Below are 7,520 nucleotides of genomic sequence, written 5' to 3' on the forward strand. Positions count from 1 at the left end.
AGACTCCCTGGAAGAAATAACATTTATATTGGATATTAAAGGATGGCTCCAGGGTAGTGGAGAAGGGAGGAATCCACCCTAGACAGGGAAGTAGGCTATTGCTGAAGAGCATTACCATGGTGTAGGAAGTATGTATGTCCCCGCAGCATAAGACTGGGACATCATGGTAGATTTAGTCTGGGGGGAATTTGTTCATTGAGAAGTCACCTCTATAAGAGAGCTGTGCCTTCATGGCCAGTATCATCCACCAGGGGAAAAGAAAAGGAGACAAGCAAGTTCCTAGGACCATTTGGCACCCAGAATGGTATATGGAATGGGAGAGGGGAAGACAGATCCAGAGATGATGACACAACACTGTCTTTTTGAGGTGCCACTATAATACAATATTGGTCCTTTCATGATTTGGTATTTCTAATAGTGATGCACAGCATAAAAAGAGAGGATGGGGCAAAAGCCATAAAAACAATGAAATAGAAATTAGTGGGAAGAGAGAACTCAAATTTGAAGTTTCAGAAACTTTAGTCCTATGAAGGAAATAAATATAATAATAAAAGAATAAAAAGGGTATAGGCCACAAACCAGAAAATAAAATTCAGGATTGACTGAAAGAGAAGACAAATAACCAAGAGAACAAAATAGAGAAAAACTTCTTAGAAAAATTCATACTAAATATCCTAAAAAGAAGAAGTGTATGTGTAGGGGTGAGGATGGATTTTTTAAACTAGTCACTTAATTGAGTGGGGAAAGAGAAGGGACAAAACAGAGAAAGAAATAGATCACCAAATACCTTTTTTTTGGGGTAAAGAGTATTTTATTTTTTCCATTGTATGTAAAGATAGTTTTCAACATTCATTTTTTATAAGATTTTGAGTTTCAAATTTTTTCTTCCTCTCTCCCTTCCATCCCCCCTCCCCAAGATAGTAATTTGATATAGGTTAAACATGTGCAATCATGTAAATATATTTCCACATTAGTCATGTTGTGAAAGAAGAAACAGAACAAAAGGGAAAAACCAACAAACCCCCCCACCCCCAAATGAAAATAGCTTGTTTACATCTGCATTCAGACTCCATAGTTATTTTTCTGGATGTGGATAGCATTTTCCAACATGAGTCTTTTGGAATTGTCTTGGATCGTTGTATTGCTGAGAAGAGCTAAGTCTATCAAAGTTGGTCATCACACAATGTTGCTGTTACCATGTACAATGTTTTCCTTGTTCTGCTCACTTCACTCAGCATCACTTCATGTAAGTCTTTCCAGGTTTTTCTGAAATCTGCCTGCTCATCATTTCTTATAGCACAATAGCATTTCATTACATTCATATACCACAACTTGTTCAGCTATACCTTCAATTTCCAATTCCTTGCCACCACAAAAAGAGCTGCTATAAATATTTCTTGTACATGTAGGTCATTACCAAATACATTTCTAAAAGAGATAAGATAATAAAATCCAAGTTAGTGGGCAAAGGTGGGACAGAGAGAGAGAGAGAGAGGGAGAGAGAAAGTAAGAGACTGTAGTAATAGATTAGAATCAAAAGAGTTTAAGCAAAATTAATCACAGGGACAAGGTTCTAACTGAAAAGTGAAACACTAAAGAAACATATAGAGATAAATACAAACCTAGCAATCTTAATTTTAAATGTCAATGGATTAAATTATCCAACAAAATGAATGTGACTGACAGACTTGTTAAAGGATGGGTTCTCTATAAAATCCTATTCGAATGCCTCATTACGGTGTGGAGGTAGCCCTGACCTCTCAAAGAGAACACAAGTTTTGGCAGATTCTACTATATTTGAAAGACTTTTGCTTGGAAACAGAATGATTCTGCTTTCTGAGGGCTGGTCTAATTAAATACAGAGAGGTCCATCACCAGTAAACTGGTGATGAATTCTTTGGTCATGGCCACCCACAAAAAAAAGAAAAATACTTTATACCTTCAGTCCTATGTGCATATTCCGCAATGTTATCAGGTCTCCTTTAACTCTCCTCTTTTCCAGAGTAAACATTCTCAGTTCCTTCAATATATTTCTATAATTGTGGTAGAAAAATGTTGGAAAGGAAAGATGATACTAGTAATTGGGGTTTTAAAATTCTGATTTGACTATTGATACTTAAAATATTAGATCCTTGTCCAATGACATGAGAATGGACATATTACTGAAGCAATTAATTCATTATCAATCTTGACTTTCTCAATAAAAATGAAACCAGAAAAAAAAGTTGATGGAAACTAGAAGAAAAAAGAAAGGAGATGGACTTGATTTTATCATATGCCCTGATACAACAAGAAATAACATTTGTTGTTTCATATTGAAGTGCTCATGATATGTTTTACAAAGAAACTGCCATGAAAACAAATATATTGAAGAAGATAAAAAAGTTGAGAAATATAATGATGAATTTGATGATTCTCCAAATTAAATCAACTATGCTTTGATGCTTAGTGACTTCAGTTCAAAGGCTTCAGTTGTAATTTCATGTCATATCTTTTTCTTAGTTTCATGCTTTCTTTTCCTTTCTGCTAACTTTGATCTTTGCTTTAACAAATTGATAGTTTGACTATACATAGCTAGCTAATTCAGGAATGACTCCTATAAGAGAAATGAGTCATTCTCTGTTAAATGTAATCATTTTTATGTTTTATGAGGATGTCTAGAGCCTTCTTGAGTAAGTCTTTATAATACATAGGAATAAGGCTTCTGTGGGGTCTATAAGATTTTTTTTCTCTTACTCCTTATTCCTTATCCATATTTTCCAATCTATTTCTCACTGTCCATTTGTCACTTTTGAATTGAAGTCATTAACTATTAAAGCATGTTTGATTTAATTTGGAGACTCACCAAATCCTTCATATCATTTCTCTGACATTTGGCTTGGGTTATATGTCAGAATTCCAAGCCATCTATTTAAATCACACCGGAGGAAAGAAATGTGATGGGATAAAAGAAATGTGTATTTGTAGAATAACAATGTACTTGAGTTTTCAGATATTTGCTGAGGGTGCTTACATTTCCCTTTATGGTTCTCTCTAGCTCAAGAGAGGGGGAAATAAAAGGGAAGAGACAGGGTTTGTAGCTGGTTTTCTGGGAACTATACTGATTGGAAGAATAGCATTATTGCTTGGAGTTGGTTGGAGAAAGTAGAATCCTTCTGTCTGAAGGCTTGTCTGGTTCATATTGTTCTTCAGGGCCCAGCTCAGGGAGTAGACATGGAAAGCTACAGACTTTAAGCTTAGGGCTGCTGCTTCACTGAAGTAGTGGAATGCTGTTTTTTTGCTAAAATAAAGTTTAACTCTTTTTCAGTGCCCTTCCAAAGGTGACTGTCCTGTGCGCTGAAAGAAATTGTCATGGCTTCAGAAGCTCTAGAGTAGTAGAGAAGTGGTTTTTCCCAGAAGGATAGTTGTGAGGATGAGAAGAACAGATAATAGAAAAGTGATTTTTTTCAGCAGGTGGAATGGGGTAAAATCAAGGACATCAAAATCTACAGAGCAGAATTGTGATTGATATAGGCACATGGGTTTCATACTTATGTACTTTCAAGCTAGGTTTCCATAGACGTGAAACTTAAACCTCATCAAGACCCCTTGACCCTGGGGCCTCTCTCTCTCTCTCTGATTGCAGAGGGTGGAGGGTGGATGTTGGAGAGCTCCTTCCAGAGCCTCATTTAAGGAGGGTGCCTAGGGCAGTCATCTCATCATTTCTCACCCAGTTACACTTTTCTGGACTTCATCATGTCCCCTGGCTAGGTATCCTCCCTTCTATTACTCCCATTTTCAGCTTCCTTTAACGTGTTTTTCTGCAATTAGATTGTGAGCTCCTTGATGGCAGAGATCATCTTTTGCCTTTCTTTGTATCTCGAGCTCTTTGCACAGCTCCTGGCACATAGTAGATGCTTAATAAATATTTATTGAGTGACTGAGTCAATGACACCATTGTGATTGCTTTGTGTAAATGGGAAGCACACCAGTGGGGGCTCAGGATCTAAAATAATAAGTAGGAGTGTATCCCCACCCCCACCATGGTTACATCTGTGACCTCAAGATTTTAATTGTAACCATATAGATATCCCTTTGAGGAACCACCCTAATCTGCCAAGAAGGATGGGAAAGGGATGAGAGAGCCTTAGCCAAAGGAGAGAGTCTGAAGAGAGTTGAAGTAGGTATCACACTCAAGGTATACATATATATCCAGCAAAGACATTTTAGGCTTTGAGTCCAATCTTATATTTATTATTTTATAAAGGTTATTTTTTATTATATATACGTATACATACACACATATGTGTGTTTGTGTGTGTGTGTTGATAGCTAGCATTTATATGCTTTATGGTTTGTAAAGCACTTTCCATATTATCTCATTTGATACTCTTTTGAGAGAGAAGCTATTCCTGTCCCCCCCCCCCCATTTTACAGTTGAAGAAGCTGAGGTTGAGTGTGCTTTCCATTTACACAAAGCAATTACAATGGTGTCATTGACTCAGTCACTCAATAAATATTTATTAAGTGACTTACCCAAGGTCACACATTTAGTAAGTGTCTGAGACATGGTTTAAACTTAGGTCTTCCTGACTCAAAGTCTAGCATTCTATCTACCATAATACCTACTGCCCAGGCGTCTTGACATAGTGTATAGAGATCTGACCTCAGATTTAGAAAGAACTGAGTTCAAGTCCTGTGTCTGATACATACAGTATTACCTGTATGAGTCTGGGCAAGTTACATCACCTCTAAATGAGGCAAACTACTTTCTAAGATCATAAGTTATAGACTAATTTAAAATTATGTATTGATGGAGAGAATTTCTTTACATGAAGTTTCCTATAATAATGAAATCATAGGTTTTAAAAAAATTATTTTAAAAAGATATGAAACATTTATTCCAAAATAGATCCCATTTCCTATCACCCTCCATCAGTACTGGGAAACGTACTAAGTACTTTGCAATAAAGATGTCTATGTAACTTTTAGTACTCATGACTCAGTACTTCCTTTCCCAGCATTCCCTAATACTCCCCCCCAAAACACCCCCCCAACAAATAAACTGAAAGTGATACTTTCCTCATAGACTCTCATAGCATTTTGTGTTGTTTTTATGTATTTACCATGTTCTAATTAATAATACTTATTTGTGTCTTTGTCTTATCAATTTTATTAGATTATAAGATTCTTGAAAATGCAAATGTTTTCCTTACCTTTTTATCTCGCCTAGAATTCAGACTAGTAGGCACTAATGTGGGTTGAATGTTGATGAATAGTTGAACTTCTGGGCTGGAGGCTGCCAATGGAGGAGAGATTAGGTGTGGACCATTCCTTTAAAAAACTTATTGGAAAGGAAGGGAGACAAAAAAACCAGCAAAGAACTCAATGGTCATTGTAATTGTAACTGGTGAATTGAGTTCCAAGATAGGCCAAGGAAGAAATTTTTCTTCTGAAGCTTGAGATAAGTGGCCCTTGAGTCATGAGTATGCTGAAAATTTGGAAAAATGGAGAACTATACGGTAAAGTCTTTGAGTATTTGCAATGTTACTGTACAAAACATATATACTCTAAAGCAGTGGCCTTGGAGATAGAAGAGAATTCTCCCAGCAAAAGCATTTAATTCCAAATCATTCCACTGCAGTCCATAAAATATTTACATTGTTATTCTACATATACACATTGCTTATATCACATCGCATTTCTTTCCTCTTGATGTGACTTAAATAGGTGGCTTGGAATTCTGACAGCGTAACCCAAGCCAAATATGAGGAGAAAGGACAATAGAATTATACATTTTGAAAGTACTATGAACGATTATCAAGTTCATGCCCCTGCCCCTTGACAGAGAAGTATCTAAACTACTTTAAATAAATGAGTATCTGTCCTATATAATATATAAATATTTATTCTATGAATTTTAAATATTTAAGTAATCTCTCTCAGTTATCATCCAGTTCTCAAAGGAAGGACATTTGAAAAAAATCTCCCATAACTCTTTTATTTTTTAATTAGTACAATTCAATTCAATTAAAAAATCTTTATTACATTCCTATTATTCTCAATAAGCTAAAAATAGGAAAAATTACATAGGCAATTTTTAAGAAGCTTACAACCTTATTGGGCCAATGACACAAATATAGAAATAAGAATACTATTAGGTAGAATGAATTGGGGAGAAGTCCAGACAAAGTGCTTTAGGAAATTCAAGAAGGGAAAAGCCACTTTGAGTTGGAAGGAATTTTGCTGTTGGTGTTGTTCAGTCCTTGGCAAAGGTACTGGAATGGTTGGCCATTTCCTTCTCCAGCTCATTTTACGGATGAGGAAACTGAGTCAAATGAGATTAAGTGACTTGCTCAGAGTCACCCAGGTAGTGAGTGTCTGAGGCCAGATTTGAACTTAGGAAGATGAGTCTTCTCTGACTCCAGGCCTGGTGCTCTATTTGCTACATCATCTAGCTGTCTTCTAAGGAATTAGGGAAGGCATAAAAGAGAAACCTATACTTTTCTAATCTCTGTTCTTCTTTTAGAGTCTGATGCCTCAAATTGGGAAGGTAAACTGGGACCAGGGAAGTTTGGAAATGAAAGTCCCAGGGTCAAAGGTAAAAGTCTTTGGAAAAACTTATAAAAAGGTATTTGAAGAATGATGATGATGACAAACATAACAGGTGTAGACAACATCCAGCTGGAGTACATCCTTTAGAAAAGAGCCTAAATTCCTTAGGTTTGCAAAGTGCTTTACCTATGTAATGGAGGAGGTGGGTTTAGGGTGAGGCAAACAAAGTCCAGCCCTAGTCTGCCCTAGGCAGAGCATGTGACGTGGAGGGCTTAGCCTAATTACTTCAGGAAAAACAAGTGACTCAAAACTGAAGAACTTGTTTCTTTGGGGTTATGCAGGAAACCCTTGATATGCTCCCCCCCCCCACCCCTCCCTTTCTTTCTTCCTTTAATGGCTGCAGTGGGGGAAGGGGAGATTAGCTACATAAAAAAGATTAGCCATTGAGCCATGAGGAGTGGCTCACTTCAATGAACCTAAAAGGGAGTGACTTCTCATTCTTTGGATCTTTTTTCTTCTCTTCAGAATGAGTAACACGTTAAGATCCCTGGCCGGGATTTCCCTTAAAGCAGTTGGATCCTTCCCCTACCCCAGCAACATAGAAACTGGGAGTGCATAACAGAAGATATATGTCCTCCCCAGGCAAATTTGATGCTGGATCCTGGGTTACCTCTTCAATGGTTTCTTCCCTGAGAACAGCAGTGATCCTGAGGGGGAGATTTCCAACCTTGGAAGAAACTGTGTGATTTTGGAGACTGGGAGCTCGGTTCCTCAGTTAGTGATGGGCTACACTCTAGGAGGAGCCTGACTGCTCCTACTATACTCTTGGGAGAAAATGGAAGGAAGGAAGGAAGAAAGGAAAGAAGGAAGGAAGGAAAGAAAGAAGAAAGGAAGTAAGGAAAGAAAGAAAGAAGGAAAGAAGAAAAGAAGGAAAGAAGGAAGGAAGGAAGGAAGGAAGGAAGGAAGGAAGGAAGGAAGGAAGGAAG

The sequence above is a fragment of the Vombatus ursinus genome, unplaced genomic scaffold (genome assembly GCF_900497805.2).
Source record: "Vombatus ursinus unplaced genomic scaffold, bare-nosed wombat genome assembly UNPS02014830.1, whole genome shotgun sequence".
NCBI classification, from domain to species: Eukaryota; Metazoa; Chordata; class Mammalia; order Diprotodontia; family Vombatidae; genus Vombatus; species Vombatus ursinus.